This window comes from Tursiops truncatus, chromosome 21, assembly GCF_011762595.2.
Source record: "Tursiops truncatus isolate mTurTru1 chromosome 21, mTurTru1.mat.Y, whole genome shotgun sequence".
Taxonomy (NCBI): Eukaryota; Metazoa; Chordata; class Mammalia; order Artiodactyla; family Delphinidae; genus Tursiops; species Tursiops truncatus.
Window position 1 is genome coordinate 25,060,902 of NC_047054.1, and position 20,337 is coordinate 25,081,238.

The window sequence follows — 20,337 nt, forward strand, 5'->3', positions numbered from 1 at the left end:
TTCATGTCTCGCCCCTGCCCTTATTGAGGGATGGGGTATCAAGTTTGCGAACAGGATGGTATTTGCTGTTTGGAATAGAAATGACCTCCTGCTATGGTTGGGGTCGACCAGATATCCCCTCCCCCTGAGATACATATGGATATTAAAAGATACCACATATGTAGTAGTTTTAGGATAATGTAATGTCTTCAAATATTGGAAAATAGCCACGTAGCCTCTGAGGCCTAGTTCTGGGTGAGCAATAGAGAACTTTGTGGGTTGTTTCTTGTTTCTTTTCTTTTCTTCTTCTTTTTTTTTTTTTTTTTCTTTTTAAGTGTGTCTTGATGCCTTTAGCAACTGCCTAAGGCATGATAGATACTCAGCTGTTTGGGGCCTCTATTCCAAAGCACCTCAGTTCTCATATAAAGTCTGCTGTGATGGAGTAAGGAAACTGTACATAGATGCCCTCAATTCAAATTCTATAGCAAGTGACCAATTATGAAAATGTTTGAAAGCAAGTCCCTAGGCAAGATCTCAGATTCGTTTTCCTGTGTTTAACGTGAAATGCGCTTTGTGTTTATGGAGGTCTACAACTGTTAGATTGATTGGTGCTTTGTGCCGTGTCAGGGGAACTTAAGAAGTTAGCAAGGACTAGTAAAAATAGTTTTGATACTGATAAATTGTGAATAGCGTAGAATTAAATTTTGATATGCAACAGGGGAATTTATCAGGCCTTGAAAGTAAAACTTATAACTCCAGTCTTTCTCTCCCTGATTTTAGCTCTTTATTTAAAACTCATGCTCAGTTTGATAAGCTCTTCAATACATAGATATTCCCAATTATTCTGTTCCAGCCTGGAGAGTGCGTTTAATGAACAATTTCCTTTGGCTATCAGCATGGTAGAAAATACTTGAAAAGAAAGTATTTACTTTTGGCAACTTCAGTAGTTTTCCCAGTCTGTTTAAATATCCAGTTTGGTTCTAAAACCATTCTCTTTGGGTTGGTGGTACCCAGGCTGTAACGAATCAAGGTACACATATTTTTTTATTGCATGAAGGATGATGTTTTGGCTATACTTTAGCTAGATAAAGCATCGTTTAACTGCACTGATGGCAACAATCTAGTAAGATCAACAGGAAATAAAATGCTAGGACTAGATCGGCTTCCCTTAAGGACACTCATTACATACTCCAAAATGATAATCCCTTCTGGGGACTTTGGATATTTGTTATTTAATTCTACTTACAAAAAGATTAGTATAATTATGTAGATTTTAGCTAACCAGCATTGAGGAATCATGATGAGCTTTGTTTTCTATTTTTGAGTGTTTATTATATAAAAGCAAATACTAGGGTTTTCTTTCTGGCCTTTTGTCTGGGAATAATTTCTCCCCTGCATGATTCATTGAAGAAAGTTATGGAAACTCTTGTAATTGGAACCCTTCATGCTATCATTAATGGGGCAATGGAGGCGATCCTTAAACATAACCGAGTAGTTTGGGAGTGGAAGAAATACTTAGGGAACTGGAATGAATCTCTCAGTTTACATTTCTATTCACTGCAGTACTACTGTTGAGAGAGAAATAATTTTGAAATCTGACTCTGATCTCTGACTCTCAGCAGAATTCGTTCCTTGTATTTGGTAAAGTTTTAAAAGTAAGAACGAAGGCTTTGTGTACCTTTATGTTAAAATATTTCAGTGTACCATACATCACTCCCCACTCATGGTGGGCTCTCAGTAAATACTGCTGAATTGATTGATGAATACTTTTTATTTTTTCTCTACGGTTGAATTCTATTTGTGATAACTTAAGAGCACAGCTTTGTTTTGTCCCAGAAGTAAGTAAACATGTAATAAAAGAGACACAACTTCTATAATTCCTGTGCCAAATCGTAACTGGAAGAGGAAGAAAAATTCAGGAAATAAGCGATCGTCCCTTTGTACACCACTGAAAGATTCATGCCCTCACCTTCCCAGTGATCCAGGAGATGAAATTTAATCATGTCCCTGAAAAAGTGATATACTTCATGCATGGAGTGTGCGTGTCATCAATTTTGATAAGTTCACTCACATATTATTACTACAAGAGACTTGAAAAACGTTTTTCTCCACCGACTCAGAGTATAGGGTACAATACAATATTTCCTTCCGTTTATAAAGCTTTGGTTTATTTATTTACCCTGTTTTCCATGGAAATAAGATATTTAAATAGACTCTATGATTTGGCCAGTTTTTTAAAATTAATTTTATTGGAGTATAGTTGCTCTACAATGTTGTGTTAGTATGAATACATTTTTTAATCTCGTGAAAATATACTCTGTACTTTGGAAATAGAAACCAATGGTGGCAGGATCCTAAGTCTAGTCTTGGTGAGAACAGTGAGAGCAGCATGAGGTACTCAGCTCATCCAAAGGCTGCATTCAGGGGAATCCTGCACTGGAGCAGAGCTGTGATGGAAACACAGCTTAGTAAAGGCTGGAGCTGAAACTTGAGGAACCAGCAATCGCAATAAACTGGACTTAAAAATTCAAAATATATAAAAGAGTCAAAGGCCTTGGATAAGTTCACATGGGTCAGAAATAATCAGCCCTGAATAGGTTTCTATTCACTGTGTTTCAGCCAGGAAGGAGATGTGTAAATCCCCGTATGTGAAAAGCAACCTGTGCTATTACAATGTAATCATGTGTGTGTGGCCTCCATTCTTTGAACTGTTGACATTGGTGTTTTTTGTAAAGTGAATTTTGAAAACCCTTTCTGAAGTAGTATGGATTCAGCAAACCTGTTGTGTATTAGAAAGATTTGGTGTGCTTTGGGCATCGGTGTTAAAAAAGGGTGAGGGAGACTTATTACTTTTCAGTTCTTTCGGTACAAGTGTGCACACCTTTATAGGGAAACGTCCCCTTAACTGTCAGTGCTGGTTCTGAGAGCATCTCACCTCTGGGTAAATCTTGGGAGCGTTTATCAGTGGTAGTTCATGTTCATGGCCCTGCTCAGAACCCTGTCCGGTATGCCAGGTGTCTTCTGTGGTATCCTTCCCTGATCACTTCAGCCCTTCAAGTTCTCCTTTTCGCCTCTGTAACTCATATTGGAGTAGGAAAAAAAACGAAAAGAAGAAAATTACAATTGCCTACCTACCTATCCAAAATACTATTGCTAGTATTTTAGTATACTTTCGTTGAATCAGTATTCTTCCTTCTGGCTTTTTACTTCTTCACCTTCTATCTATTTAATGAACCATAAGTGTTTTTCCCATGTCATGAAATGCTAGTCAGAAATTTTGAAAAATATTTTTCTAATCTAAAAATTTTTAAATAATTTTTTTTAAATCACTGTAACGACTCAGAAATCATTCTTGACTGGAGATTTTAAGAGATTTATGTTTCATCTACAAACGCTGTATCATTTTTGCCCTCTTTCTATTTATTTTTCCTAGCATTTTATAAATATTGGTGAAATAGCAAAGTTACTAATCCTTCCTTTTGTAAGGCAAATTTTAACTACTTCCTTTTTGAATTTGGGAATTTGCATTATACTTTCACTCTTTTTAGAGTTGTTAATTTATAATTTTTTTTTTAAGTTTCTTATAATAATCTCCTGGTAAAGATTAGCATTATTTTCCTTTATTTTATTTTACTCTTTTGTAAATGAGGCATCTGTGACTTAAAACATATAAGTAATTTGCTAAATGAGTGTCCTATTACACGTGACAGGTTGTAGAAAAGAACTTGAAATTTATAAAACAGTTAGTAGGACTGTCTTGTTCCTCCTTTACACATCATCAGCAAAAAAGTAAATGGATTTTTTAGAACAAACAAACCATAATGATTTCTGTCTGAATTGCCAGCTGCTGGTGACCCCATTTTGCAGACAATTTTGTCAAATGCTGTAAAAAATACTATTGTTTTACCAACCACTTTACTGAATTAAGCCCCATCCATTCCAATTTAATATAAAAATGAGAGAAAAACGGGAAGTCTAATGAATAGTAATAGGAAAGAAAATAAAGAGAAGTTTCTGGAAAACAGTCTTAAATAATTGAAATATATGTTTCAAATAATAACAGTAGTAACAGCAAATCTTTATTGAAGGCTCACTTTGTGCCAGGCACTGCACAAGGTAATTTCCATGGATGCTGAGTCATGGTTCCCATAAAACCGTCTTCCATTTTTCAAATGATGAAACTGATGTATTTTGTCTAAAGTCCCACAAGCAGGATTCAAACCCAGGCAGTACGCTAGCCTGCTGTAATGCATGAGGTTTTGTTGCCTCAAAACAAAAAAAGCCTTTAATATGAAAAGGAATGAGATTCTGTGAATGGGTGGAAAAGTAGTCTCTGATACAAAGTGGATTGGGTGTACGTGTGGCAGATTAAGGTCAATGCATTGCTTTGAACCAGCTGAGCCCATATAATCTTTATGTTACCCATCAAAGCGTGACAGGTGGTGAGGGGGAATGAAAAGAACACAGACGTCAGATGGACTCATGTCCTTAAGTCTAAATACTAGTGCTGTTAATTACTGTGTGTTCTTAGGCAATTTATTTAATGTCCTTAAGACTCAGTTTCTGTCTGTATAACCTTGTTTATCTCAAACTATATTGAGAAGCCTAATATAAGAAAATGAATGTGAGTCATTTAGCACAGCCTCGCTTTAGATGGTCTCCTCTATAGACAGAAGAGAGCCAGTACCTGAAAAATGTGTGTGTCTTTGAAGAAAATGGAAATTAAGGGAGTCCTACCATTTTATTTGAACAACATAAGAAAATATCCTTATTGTTGGAGGAGGAAAGGAGTTGATGATTTTCAGTCTAAATGGTGGTGCTGAAAGTTGTATGCCAAGAAATCACTGTCTTTTCCAAAATATTATATATTCTCAGCTAAGACTGCATTTGAAAGGAACTTATCCAAGAAGTCCTCTTTGAAATTTCTGATTGAAATGAACAATTGAATCTTTAATTTGGCAACTAAAAGAGCTAGCTGAAGGAAAAAAATGTCTTTTGTCTGCAGAGACATTTGTTATAATCAGATACAGCATGTTCCCCTGGGAATAGCGCTGTGCTATGTATTGATTAGATTGGACCAGGTCTGCTGGTCCACTGGTGAAGTTCAGAGTTACTGTTCTTACTTCCATTCTCAGCTGTAACTGACTGACCTACTCTAAATGTAGACAGAACTGTCCAGACCTTTCCTAAATGACTTTCAGCTGGAAAAACGGCATTCCTATTTCAGATCTTTATTGGTGGCAAAATATGAACTCTATCCTGTCACCGTTAGACAGCTACTTGTAATTGAAAGCAAATTGTGTTTCCAGATTTCTATAAACACGGTCTTTTCAAGGGTGTGGTGGCTCTGTCTCTTGTGGAGAATGACAGACAAATTGCCATGCATCCTATAGCAATAAAAGAAAAATTTTAAGTGGAGATTGCCCAACTGGTATTACTTCCATTTTCTGATTGCCTAGAGAGTTAGTTACAGATTTTTAGGACAATACGCTGACTTGAAGCAAGAGTAGGGGCTTGTATGTCACAGTCATTCATATCACCTTCATGCTTAGTTCACTCATTTTGTATGTGAACGTGTCTTACATTTTCCTTTACAGTACTCCCTGCAACTGTAATGTAATTCTTCAGTTCTGCCTTTCTAGAGGCATTCGGTGTCTATCATTGCATTCCACTACTTGATAAGAGAAAACCTTTGATCAAGCTTATAACTAAATCATCCTTAACCTTTTGTATCCAGTTGAAATTAACCTTTTCCAAAATTATTCTCTTGACCCAGACAAATATGTGTGTGTGCTATGTATATATAAATAACTGATATTTGTATCCTACTGTATATTTTACAGGGTATATTTTCATATATTGAGTCATTTATTCACACAGTAATTCTGTGACCTAGATTTCATCCCATTTGTCAGTTGAGGGATGTGAGACTCAGAAATTTCTGACATGTCCAAATTCAAAAACTACATACATAGGTGGTAGAACAGAAATTTAAGCCTGAATCTTCTGATTTCAATCATATATTTTTTTTAATTACAAAGTCTTACAGGATCCATGCAACTAGCTTGAGCTTCCTTTTTTTTTTTTTTTTAGTTTAAATTTTTTAAAATTTTTATTGGGGTGTAGTTGATTTACAATGTCATGTTAGTTTCAGGTGTACAGCAAAGTGAATCTGTTATACATATACATATATCCACTCTTTTTTGATTTTTTTTCCCATACAGGCCATTACAGAGTATTGAGTAGTATTGAGCGCTATACAGTAGGTCCTTATTAGTTATCTATTTTATATATAGTAGTGTGTATATGTCAATCCCAATCTTCCAATTTATCCCTCCCCCCACTTACCCCTTGGTCACCATAAGTTTATTTTCTACATCTGTAACTCTATTTCCGTTTTGTAGATGAGTTCATTTGTACCGTTTTTTTAGATTCCACATGTAAGCAATATCATATGATGTTTGTCTTTCTCTTCCTGACTTACTTCACTCAGTATGACGGTCTCTAGGTCCATCCGTGCAGCTTAAGCTTCTTAAAAAAAAGAAAGCAAGCAAGAAAGAAAGAAGAGGGCTTCTTAAAAAAAAAAAAAAAAAAAGGCAGTCAGCTTTTAAGTGAAATACTCTCCACAGTCTACAAGGTGTAATGAAATGGACAGGAGAACCCTTAGTTAATAGCAACAGAATTCAAAGGTTTGGGCTTCCCTGGTGGCACAGTGGTTGAGAGTCCGCCTGCCAAGGCAGGGGACACGGGTTCGTGCCCCGGTCCGGGAGGATCCCACATGCCGCGGAGCGGCTGGGCCCGTGAGCCATGGCCGCTGAGCCTGCGCGTCCGGAGCCTGTGCTCCGCAACGGGAGAGGCCACAGCAGTGAGAGGCCCGCGTACCGCAAAAAAAAAAAAAAAAAAAATTCAAAGGTTTAATACTATAAAAGGAGGAGAAAACGGTCTAGAATCATTTCAGTGACTTGCTCTTTGGCTTTGTTAGTTTGAAATTTATCTATTTCAAAACATGCTCTTTACAGAGGTGGGAATCATCTTAGAGCCAGTGTGCTAATAGGCATCAGATCTTCAACAAACAGGGAAATCTTCCTCAGTGGTAGTTGATGTTTGGGGTAGAGGCATGACCTTATTCCAGGCTGATTACTATTTAACCTATCACATAATACTGTAAATCCTAGATATTATTTGTATGATAGCTAAACTCAGTAGTAGAAAATTATCAGCCCTAGAGCAATTATTTCTCTGTATTTTATTCTTTTGGGGGCTTTTTCCTGGAATATTCCGTTTAACATTAAAAAACATCTTCCATCTTTTTGTATATCAGCTGCAAGAGGGAAGTCTTTATTTTTCTTGTTTTTAGAGAAGTATTAAAACTACAGTAAGTGTTTTTAATCATTAGGAATAGAGCAGTGAGGTGGATTATATATACAAAATGTAAAAATTGTTTAAATGGTGAAGAGATTAGAGACAGAGACATATACAAGGAAAGCATCTAGGAAAACAGAGCCAGCAGGATTTTGATAAATTTACTTACCAAAATAAATGAGGAACTTGGTGGATTTCTTCATTCTTCATTTTTTTCAAGTTATCTAGGGATCTGAGGACTAGGAAGATGGGAATAGAGGCCCATCTATTATTAAAAGACCCTGGATGCTATAGGAAACAGGCCCCCCTCGCCCCTCAAAAGGAAGGAATAAGGTAGAGGAACAACATGGTAAATCAGTAAAATAAGAAATATGGATGGTGATTCAATTAGGAGTTTCTCAACTGCAGGTGATAGAAATTCAACTCCAAAGAGATTAAATATAAAGGGAGTGTATTGGCTTATAAAACTGGCCCAGTTTGATCCAGAAGCTCACATGATATAATACGATGATTTCTTAGTCTGTATGCTTTGCTTCTCTACAAATGCTAGCTTTGTTCTTAGTGGGTTCCCTCTGTCTGATAGGGGGATAGCTGCCGATATCTTGAAGCCTCTATCCCCTTGGGGCTTATAATCTAAAAAGAAGAGAAAGTCCACTTCTTATCCAAACAGCAAATTTTTAGAAACAATCTGATTGGCTCTGCTTGCATCATATGCTTACCCCTAAAATAATTTTGTATCCAGGGAGAGTAATGACTCCAGCTGGGCAGGGACTGGGACAGATCTCCACCGCTATGTGTGTTTGGGTCAGTGAGGCAGCTAGGCTCAGCCCCATGGGAACTGCATGGTGTGGGTTCATTACAGAGAGGAGGGTTCTGCACCTAAACAGGGGGAAAGGGCCAGACAGGCAAAACCAACACAGTCCTCTAGAGCTGATGCGCAGACAGCTTTAAAAGAATCAGGAAACAGTGCTTCCTTGGTGGCGCAGTGGTTGAGAGTCCGCCTGCCGATGCAGGGGACACGGGTTTGTGCCCCGGTACGGGAGGATCTCACATGCCGCGGAGCAGCTGCGCCCGTGAACCATGGCTGCTGAGCCTGCGCATCCGGAACCTGTGCTGTGTGAAAGCAAGGTAAGCTTTAGGAAGGAAATAGGTGACTCAAGCACACATAGGCGGTTTATTCGAACCTTTAAAAATGTTTTTACATTGCAGGTAAAGGGAACTGAGATTCAAAACTGTTAAGCTTAGTGCAAAAATAGAAATGAAACGTCACATCCACTACATATATACACACAGAAACTAGTATTATGGTAAAATTTTCTGCTTGTTTTTTTTTTCTTCAAGTTTCTAGAATGTTGGCTGTGACCTTTTGGGTAAAAAGTGCATTCAGAATTAAGTCTAATAGAGGCTTCTGGTGGAGAGAGTCTTCACGAAGAATAGGGTCAGCTATAGTCTCAATAATTTTAAGAATGTCATACTCTCCCAGCTTTTTAGAAGAAGTGAAGACTTGGGTATATTCTAGTAAAATGTTGCTCTGAAATTGTTAAAAAAAAAAAGTCTTTGTCTAATCAAAGAATAAAAGCAAACTCTATGATTTGTTATACCCAGATGTTAGATTATCTTCCAAGGCCCAGCCATACTCTCTTGGTGATTTCCTAGCTCTTCAGATAACAAACTTGCCACTTAACAATTGTCACAGATATGTACATCACTTCCCAAACCAGAATATAAGGTCTTGAAGGAAGGAATTTTGGTTTGTGTTTCCATTCCCATAACACACCAATATGCTGGTTCCCAGGAAGTATTTATTAAACGGATATGAACATTAATAGTGAGATGATTTTTTTTAGTTAGATTATTGTGATTTCTAAAAGTTGTACATATGTGTAATTATAGGAAAACCACCTAAACCTTCAATCATGAAAAATGTATTTAAATATTTAAAAATCAAAGTTGAAAAAATTCACATTGGCTTAAATCATATTTATTAGAGCTTTTAACATTTTGAGAAGCATTTCACACTCCATACACCTCTACTTTAAATTTATTTCTGGATTTTATATCTTGAAGGTTTCTTCATTTTATGATAAATACTTGTTTACATGGTGATGTATAAGACTGTGTTTCACCTTAGATGGGATTATTGCAAATTATATGAAAATCTACATATTAACTGGTTGGCCGCTGTTCTCCCTGTGGTGCGGAAGAGTCACCTGGTTGGGAGTAAGGGAATGCCGTGGCGCTAATAAGGTTGATTTTTCTTTTATTATCATTAAAAAAGTAATAATGAAGTGTAACAGTGTCTTTTACTGGGCACCTACCATGTGTCAGGTACTTTCATCTGAGAATAGATATTATTTGTCCCATTAGATAGATGAGGTAACTGAGAGGCTCAGACAATTCAGTATTTGTCAAGGCTATATAACAAGTTCCACGCCAGCTTCTCTGACCCCACGTCCTGTGTTCTTTATACGCACTGATAGTAGAGGGAGAGGGTGAAAGGAAAACCTTCGGAGAGTTCCCCTTGTGACCTCTACCATACGTCTCTAAGGCCATGTGATCATTGCAACTACTTTTACCACTTGGCTACTTTTATCACTTGGACCAAATCAGTTCTATGAATCAAGGTTCCTGAGCAAGGTACAGAAATATATATGCCCATTTGCCATGATAAAAGGTGTTAAAACTAGAGAGTTTTTGGTAACAAATTATATTTGTTAGGTACTTGGATCATTTAGAAGGAATACCATGAGCCTCCCCTCCTCCACATAAACAGGTATATGCATTAAATATTAAATTCAAGAGAAGAATAAGGTTATTCAAGAAAAGAATAAGCGTAAATATGCGATATGTAGCCTCAGCTACTTCATCCTTGATTTTGATGGTAATTTTCAGATCAATTTTGAGATGCAGAATGAAAACCGTAGCTTTTTGTTTCAATGTCAGATTGATATGGAAGGTTATTTGCTTTTAACAGTTCCTACAGTAAGTTGTGTGTGTGTGTGTGTGTGTGTGTGTGTGTGTGTGTGTGTGTGTGTTTAGATTGACTTATTTTGTCCGTTTTTAGGGTTTTCTCCCCGCAGGCAAGATGGCATTCTCATCCTCTGCTGCTGTTAACATTTGAAGCAGGCAGCCTTTTGTTGCACTGTGGTGTAAATTCCAAGTTGCTGACCACGATTAAACAGAAAATGAAACTTGAATGGCACTATCTCAAAATCTACTTAAAGTCATGACAGGCATCTCTGAAGCAATGTATCAGTTTTGAACACAGGAAGAATAAGAAATTATGGCTTTTTTTGCGGCAGGTTTCTTTTTCTTTGAAATCAAAGGGGAAAAAAATACTGATTTGTCCAGAATCACTGAAACAGTGATTATGGATTGATAAACAGGGTGGACAGTACAAATACAGAATTAATTCTACCTGCACTTGAAATCTGATACTGTGCACCATACCTGTTTTATAGCCATTGTAATTTTCTCATTTGTATACAGGTACTATAGTAACATTCATAAAAAACAATGTATAGCTAATTAAAAAGCAAGCACTCAAGAAAGATAAGACACAGAGAATTAATTAGTATTATTCTTTCTGCATTGACTGCAAAAGCTTGGTGATCTGAACTGTGCTTCAGCGGTGAGCTCAGGACTCCCACCAACCCCCAAGGCTCTTCTTTAACGTTTGTTATTACTTAGCTATTTTATTTGGCAGGGATCCCTTCAATCCCATTTTCTAATGCACTGGCAAGCTTCCTGTTGCCAATAGCTTAGAGCCTACTACTGCTAGGGTAAGCGGCATAGCCGAACTTTCTAGGCTGTGCATCCTTATAAATAATGCATTTGGTTTCCTGTAACTACATGAACCCTTAGACTTTGGTAGGCATGTCTCTGTTAGTCAGGGTAAAAGAGTTGGGAGATGAACAGTTGTGGAAATATTTACAGGCAGTTACTCACTAATTAGAACCTGACGCCATCATAGATGCATTAATCACTGGGTTAAATGCTAAAGGAATGCTTATGATGTTTATAGTAGACATAAACAAGATATATAAAAATATCTTTGCTGACTAAACTGCATGCTTAATTTACCATGGAAAGTGCTTGTAATGTTAATCTAGGACCTTTCGAAACTCCCATCACCCGTAATTAGATCTAATTTGCTCCTCATTTTAAGAACCTCTTTTAGTTTGCACAGAATTCACTGACTTTTTGGGTGTGTGTACACTTGTCCTTAAGAGCAATAAGGAGATGAGATGTTGGTTAAAGATAATACCTGATGCTCCAGGTATCTTGACGGTATAACACTTTGTTGGATTGGAAATGAAGAAGGGGAAATGCTATGTTAATATGTTAAGAGCAAAGTAAGAAATATACATCATACTTTTAACTTTCACGTGTTACTTATAGAATTAAAAATTAATGTTTTATTTTTGAGCATAAGGGATATTAGCACTTAAACAAGGGACACCATTTTTAAAAAGTAAAAACTGTTTCAGCAATGTTCTTTCAAATGCACCTTCAATGTTAATATAAAATAAGAAAGTTCTACTCCAATATATATCCTTTTCTTCATTGGATATGCAATACCATTATTGGAAATTCACAGAATGACAGTGTTCAACATTAAAATTATGTTGTAAGGATAAAAAATTCAAATTGATTTAGATGTTGAATAAGTGGATTGATTGCTCTTTATATTTTCATCAGAATTAATTGAAAAAAGGAAAAATCATGTTTCTAATTTGATAAAAGATATTAATTCTGATCATTTTATTGTTGGTTTCTTTAATTACCATCAATTCATATTTGAACAGCTCATATATTTATGAGGATGATAACTTATAACTTTAATAGTAAAGCTTATTTGGTCATCTTTAGTCTTGCCACGTCAGTGATTTTGCAGAGCCTAGGTAGTTAACAGAACTAATGTTAGTCAAAATGTTTAATACTTTCTTTCTTTCAATCACGTTGACCTTCTTTATTGATTAAACTAGCTTCTACAAGCAACCAATTATTGAATCAGATCTTCAGATCTGAATCTGTATGTATGTAATATACTTTTTTCTTTTTGATGTTTATATTTTGAAATGTCAGAATTTCTGTGCATTTAAAATGTTTCCTTAATAATTCAGGAAATTTGGGTAACTAAATTTAAAACTGTGCATTGGCGTCACCAGTAAATAAGAAGTCTTCATCAAAAAGATAATAAAATGTATTAATATATATATTTTTTAATTTTAGTCCACCCGCCAAAAACAGTTAAGGAAAAAACTTTTTAAAGAACTGTAAAAAAAATCAACCCACCATCAGATTTCTACTATAGCCCAGTCTGTTTTGATGGGTGTTTTGTTTTGATAGTTTCTGAGAATGGAAATAGATGGATTAGGTTTTTCTGCCTCCTATTGTCCGGTACTTCTAAAGGCCTCTTGCCTGGACATGGTCCCTTCTGGAAATGAATTTCTGCATTCTTCTTCCATCACTCGTCAAAACAGAACGCTCTCAGAAGTAAATGTTTTCGTAACTGGATCCTAAGTGAAGGAAAATCTGAGAAACCTAGACATGCATATACAACAAAAAGCATTTCTTGCTGGGTTCTCTCTCTCTCTTTTTTTTTAATCACTCCACAGTGTGTCTACCACACAAATAGAATCTATTCTAAGACTATGGACTCTCACTTCTGCAGTATTTGCATTCGTGCCAGAGTGGGATTAGGAAAATGAAGTCCCTTATGTAACACCTTGGAAGCAGGAACCACTGCAGCCTCCTTCCCTCTTTCTTTCTCAGTCTTGTGCAGGGCCTGGCGCATATTAGGCACTTAGGAAACAATTAGTGAGTGAAAGAATGAAGTTCTCAAAGCCAGCAGGGATAAGATCAACCTAGCACGGATCTGGAAAAACTGAGAAAAGGCACATTTTAAAAAATATGTGGGAAATCGATGGCAGAAGAGTCATTAAAGACCAAAGTTTCCCTTTTCATTTTAATATGGATAATTTTGAACTTGCTGTAAACACACAATGTTTCCCAATACTGATTTAATTTCTTCCAAGTAATACTTGAAAGAGAGAAGGTAAACTTTCCTGCTGATCTCTGGGTTTATGGCATGTCTTCTTGCCTCATCTTGTTCATATTAGAATCAGTATACAACAGAGGGGCATTACGGTGTGTAGTAGGTTAAAGTTCTTTGATTCATGGACTTACCGGCAACATCATTTGAATAGGTTGGTTTCATCGTGGCCAGAGTTCAGCCACACAGCATAACTAAGTGGATCGCCTGACGTTGCCAATTAAATTCTGGCATCAGGAAAAGGTACACTCAGACATAAGGTAGATAGCTAGCAGGAAGCAGCCGCATAGCACAGGGAAATCAGCTCAGTGCTTTGTGACCACCTAGAGGGGTGGGATAGGGAGGGTGGGAGGGAGGGAGATGCAGGAGGGAGGAGATATGGGAACATATGACATGTATAACTGATTCACTTTGTTATAAAGCAGAAACTAACACACCATTGTAAAGCAATTATACTCCAATAAAGATGAAAAAGTAAATAAATAAATTTAAAAAAAAAAAAGAAAAAGGTACACTGATTTGAGAAGTAAATATGTCCAAAGTGGAGATTGTGATGTGTGTGTGAACTTAACCTTCTCATTATCGTATTTATTCGTGTTCTTTTCTCTTCCTTCTCTCGCCCCACTTCAGTCTTGTTTGGGTCCAGGTCCTGTAGAGCTCAACAGAAAAATCATTTCTTATGTTATCAGTGACACTTTTTTTTTTTTTTTCCCCCTCCGGTACGCGGGCCTCCCAACCGCCGCGGCCTCTCCCGTCGCGGAGCACAGACTCCGGACGCACAGGCCCAGCGGCCACGGCCCACGGGCCCAGCCGCTCCGCGGCACGCGGGACCCCCCCCACACCGGGGCACGAACCCGCGCCCCCCGCATCGGCAGGCGGACCCCCAACCACTGCGCCACCAGGCAAGGCCATCTGTGACACTTTTTAAATTCATTTTTTATTGAAGTATAGTTGAAGTATAATATTATATAAGTTATAGTGTACACTGTAGTGGTGCACAATTTTTAAAGGTTACACTCCATTTATCGTTATTATAAAATATTGGCTGTATCCCCTGGGTTGTACAATATATCCTTGTAGCTTTTTTTTTTTTGTTTTTTTTGGCTGCACCACGAGGCTTGTGGGCTGTTAGTTCCCTGACCAGGGATTGAAGCCCCGGCAGTGAAAGTGCGGCGTCTTAACCACTGGACCACCAGGGAATTCCCCCTGTAGCTTATTTTATATCTAATAGTTTGTACCTCTTAATTCCCTACCCTTATATTGCCCCGCCCCACTTCCCTCTCCCCACTGGTAACCACTAGTTTGTTCTCTGTATCTGTGAATCTGCTTCTTTTTTGTTATAGTCACTAGTTTGTTGTATTTTCTAGATTCCACGTGTAAGTCATATCATACAGTATCTGTCTTTATCTGTCTGACTTATTTCACTTAGCATAATACCCTCCAATGACTTTTTTAAAGTCTCCTTCCATTGGATGCACTTTCAAAATATAATTCTCAAGGGGAGAAGTAAGGATCCTGATAGTGAGAATTATAAATAAGGAAGGACTGATGTGTATCTAATACTTGCTGCGATGTCTGACCTGCTTCTGGTTTTTACAGTCGACCTTCTCATCTGTTTTCCAAGGTGACTAAGACCTTACCGCGCTCAAAATCTGAATCATGCCTTCTCTCTCGGCAGATAACCTCACTTGCTACTTCGGAGAAAAGAGAGATGATGGGGTGGAACTTCTTTTACCTTCTTGCTACCAAATCTATAAGCCTCAGCACAATGCCAGGGATATAAGCGGCCACTTAGTAAACATTATTTTGGATGGGTGGGCGGATGGATATGTAGATAAATTAACATATATTGTGGGGCTTTAGAAATGTAAGTTACTTTCGTTACATAAAATACCACGACTTTAAAATCTGCAATCTGCTTTTGAGAAGCAGGTCATCCTGAGGTTTTCCATTTTTTACCTGCCAGAGTGTGAAAAGAAGTTAGTTTAAATGCTGAGCAGCAAATTCCCTAATCACTTGCTGTATGTTGGCTGACTAACAGTAATATTTCATTTTGAGTTGGACAACTCAAGCATTTAGCCCTGATTTTTTGACAGCATACATATCACTAAAATAATTATTTTTGTACCCATTCAACACATTTTTTTTTACCAGCCAGAGGTTATTTTGAACGTTTCTGTCTCCACGAGTACAGTTAGCTCAGCCTAAGATGCCAAAGATGTTTTGCCTTCTCTTGCACGTTTTTTTTCCTTCATTTCAGAGCTCTCTCTCTGCTGTTCTTTTGCATCACCAAATGCTTAGGTACCTTAAAAAACGCTTAAGTATTAGTACTTGTCTCAACAGATTCTTTGATATTAAGCTATATGAGTGGTTAACAGTTTAACTTTTGATATGCTTATTTGAAACTTGGAGTCTTTTTATGGGTAGAGGGAAGACTGAGAGGGATGCACTTGGACATGGGTACTTTTTGGATGCCTTTGACATCAGTCAGTGATAGACTACGGCAAACATTTGGAAGGACGTGGTGATATAAGAAAAGATGGGGCTAAATCCAGGTATTTAACCTGGGGTTAAGGAGACAACCTGAGGATGGGTTATTTGTCTGACCTCTAGTGACAGAGTGCTGGCAAAGCCTCAGGAAAGAATTTTTGAGAAACACTTCAAAAGATTTATGTTTCATTTGAGAAGCCTGTCTAAAAGCCCTTTGAACCACTTAAGTTAAGCTTTCCCTTCTTACGGACAGTATGTGGGGACAGAAATAAGCGTATGGTTGAAACTCTCTGCATTGCAGTGAGATGTAAAAGAAGTACTTTTCCTGGTAGGTTAAATTGCTGTACATGCCTCTTGCTGTCAGTGACATGATTTAGTTAAATACAGATGCTTTTAGAAGGGCTTTGTACTGTGTCATAAATATTTAATAGTTTTATGAAATATGTGTATGCATAACTGGGTGGGAAATACAGCAGTGGAGAAACTCAACTTCCACATCAGAGCCTTTGGCTTTATAGTGTCCACTGACCAGTTGATCTTTGAAAAAGATGTGTTCAGGATGGGAGTGTCGTTAACAATAAAAGTATTCTTTTTTTTTTTTTTCTCAACCAACTGAAGCTTACTGTCCAACCTTTCTGATTTTGTCAGTAGAATGAACTGTACAATTTCCCTATTCATGTTATTCATAGATGTTCCAATCCCTAGTGAGTGAAGTATCACATTAAAAAAAAAAAATCCCTTCTCAATAAATGAATGGTCTGGGAGGTGGGGTCAGGAAAAGCTCTTAGATTTTCTGCAGCAGCTAATGGTTTGTCGTATAAAGATACTCCATTGTCATTAGACAATGATTCAAATTATGGTGAATCTTATATTCTTGATATAATTTTGGAATTCATCTTAAAGTAAGTGTGGTGGGGGAACGTGGGTGGGGAGGCGTCGTGCAGTGGAGGAGGGAGAATAATTGAGTGCAGGTTACCGAATGTGGAATTGGTAGATTATTTGGTTTGGTATGGCATCGGCTTAGGAGTTTTTATAATAAAATATACTACATATATGGTAGTCAGAAACAGCCATGAAAAAGTCTCTTTAACCTTTTTTCTAGCGTTTCATTATGAAATTTTGAAACACACAGAAAAGTTGAATGACTTGTAAACAGTGTATGCCCAATCTCTAGATTTTACAGGTTAACAGTCGCCATATTTGCTTTATCAAATGTGTATCCATTTATCTATCAATCAGCTTTTTATTTTTGATGCAATTTCAAGTAAGTTGCATATGTGAATGCATCTTGCCTCCAAATATTCCAGCATGCATGAGGTATATGTCTGATTATATTATTTAAAATAATATATAGGTGATGGATTATGTCAACAAATAGAATATAGGTTTCTCTGGAATAAGTCTTCATATTTGGACCTGGCATTTTCTAGTCATCGTATTTCAGAGTATGACTCAGTCATCAGAAGCCTTCCTTTTCCTTTTCCTGACAGTCACTCCTTCCTGTGTCCCAGACTTCTAATTCTCCAGATTAAAAGAGGATGTGAGCCTGGCTCACCAATTCTCAGATATTGACAACATTTGATATTGTATGTGTTTGAATCATTCATCGCAGTAATACTGGGCTGATCCCTATTTTGCAGTGACAGTCTTCTTTCCTGAGGATAAGCTCCCTTCCATTCACTAAAGTTTCTTTATTCTATACCTTCTTTTTTTTAGTTTAATTTTTCTTTTATGTTGGAGTATAGTTGATTTACAATGCTGTGTTAGTTTCAGGTGTACAGCAAAGTGGTTCAGTTATACATATACATATATCTATTCTTTTTCAGATTCTTTTCCCCTCTGGGTTATTACAGAATATTGAGTAGAGTTCCCTGTGCTATACAGTAGGTCCTTGTTGATTATCCGTTTTATATATAGTAGTGTGTGTACGTTAATCCCAAACTCCTGATTTATCCCTCCCCCACTTTCCCCTTTGGTAACCATAAGTTTGTTTTCCACGTCTGTAAGTCTATCTCTGTTTTGTAAATAAGTTCATTTGTATCATCTTTATAGATTCCACATACAAGTGATGTCGTATGTTTGTCTTTCTCTGTCTGACTTACTTCACTTAGTATGATAATCTCTAGGTTCTTTATTCTGGACCTTCTCATGTAAGCAATTAGAGCCCACATTCTGTGTGCCCCCTTAATGATGAAATGCTGTTGAATGAGTCTAAATATGAATATTCGTTTCTTAATAACCTCCAGAAAAAGGGTCTGAATATTCAGTAGAATTGTGACCAAAAGTGGTCATGGGAGCATTATATAGATTAAACTTCCAAGTAGAAACAGTTGCAGTAAAAGGTCAAAATGACATGTTTCTATAGAGATAACCCGTGGCGGTAATGATAGAAAATCTAAACCATCCACTGTCTGGCAGTAACTCAAGGATATCTACATGGTTAGCACATAACTAAAGAGGTTCCCTTTGTAGAAATGAGTTGAAAGAGGAGAAGCAATAGCCCTGAATTCCAGTCTTGACTTTGAAATTAATTTTGGTGCTCCAGGCAGATTATTTTTATCTTCGGAGACTGGTTTTTGTTTTGTTTTGTTTTTTTCCTTCTTGTATAAGAGAAAATTCCTGGGTGAGGGCTGTTCCAGCTCCAATAGTCAATGAAAAAATTGAAATCTAACTATTCTTGAGATTACAGTTCATCTTTGCATTAAGGCTACATCCTTTCACTCCACATAATTTCAGAGATAGAGAGAAAAGAAACAAGTCATTCTTAAACAAATCTGACTCTAGCAATACATGGTACGATTTATGACAGGAAGTTCTGAATGGGAGGTCAAATCATAAGATATTTTTGTCTTATGACTTTCAAATTGATAGTTTTAAAGTAATAAAAATTTGCAACAGTGCAGAAAGAATTCCCACCTCTTGGACTGAGAAATAGCAGAAAAATACAGAGCTGGTATTTGATTTTAAACGGGATACTTCCGCTTGTATCAGTATCGTAAGGCTTATGACCTTACAACGGAAGCACGGGTTAGACGGCTCACTGGAATGCCAAATCAGTTCTAGAAACTGCATATATTTTTATCACTCCTTTTTTCCCCTTTGGTGGAGCTCTACATTTTTCTTTTGATCAGCAACAAGGAGAGAACTGTGTAGACTCTAAGGAAAATGTGTATTGTTAACACGTTTCCTCTGGCTGAAGTCTTTTCAGATTTACAAATTTGGATTGTATTTAAAAGTAGAACGATTCAGACCATTCCTTTCCGCAAGCTTCCTTTGTTTCAGGTAAATTGTGAAGGCTTATTTTATACGTGGCTTTATATGATGTTTCAGAATCTCTTGAGTAGATGGTACTCTCTTATGAGTAATTCATAACTGCCTTCACATGTGGACCACCTCATGCTCAACAGTTTCTACCTGAAACAGAAGATTTAAAAAACAAATTTCTAGGGCATTTGTTAAGAGTGAGGTGCTCTACGCTACATTTTTTGATTCATCTGGGGACCAGTTTATAGAGTCAGCTGACCAGCAGCTGAGCTATAAACAAATAGCTGGTGCCTAAGTATAAATCAAGTTCAAAAACTTCCATGTTTTGAAACTTCACTGAATTTGTATTAAATTAGCATTGATTATCAGAGGTATTTCTTCCTTATGTTTAATTTCTCTTACTGCACCAAAGTACAGCCTTTATGATTTTCTTTAAATAAGATTATACATGTCCATGTACTTAAAAACACAGATGATCCCTTGTATTTTTGTGACATTTGCCACAGTATTTAAGAATAAAACAAATTATCTCTTAGCTGTGCTGCTCTGTGCTGTGAACCTATAGTAGTGAATATTCATGAAACAGAGCGAAGTTCAAGTCAACTGATTCCACATATATTGCTGTATTAAACATTATGAATGACCATCCAACCATATAACCTCAGAGTAGTCACTATAAAGATGATTTTCCTTCTTTCCATCATACACAGCGTAATTTAATAGGATTTGCATTTATTCACACAAATAAAACTCTGTACGGCATATCCATGTCTTTAAGATATTTTTTCCATAGTTTATACATCCCTCTTTAGCAGAGTTTCCATTTTGACGCATTAACTCAATAATACTTAACTGAGTGTCTTCTGTGTGCCAGGCACGTTCTAGGTAGTAGGGATAGAGTGATGCAAACAGACACAAGTGCTTGCCCTTATGGAATTTACATTCCGGTGATGAGTTTATCACACATTTCAAAACAAAGCACAACTGTGTTGAAAATACAGATAGTCCAGATAACTGCCACTCTCTCGCCACTTTTTGCTCCTATTTCTGGTATATTCTGAATACGGGAATGGAATGGTGTTGAGCAATGAGAAATAATATTTTGAGTACATAAAATGAGCTGGAGTTATAAGTCTTCCTCATTTTCTTATAAAACTTCTTTTGAATTGAAACTCTCAATGACA

At 37.0% G+C, this 20,337-nt stretch overlaps 1 protein-coding gene across 8 annotated transcripts in view; it reads left to right on the forward strand.

Annotated features, from left to right (window-relative positions):
- NRG1 (neuregulin 1) overlaps positions 1–20,337 on the forward strand; it is a 1,021,360-nt gene that overhangs the window by 875,014 nt on the left and 126,009 nt on the right. The gene's annotated exons all lie outside the window — the stretch shown is intronic.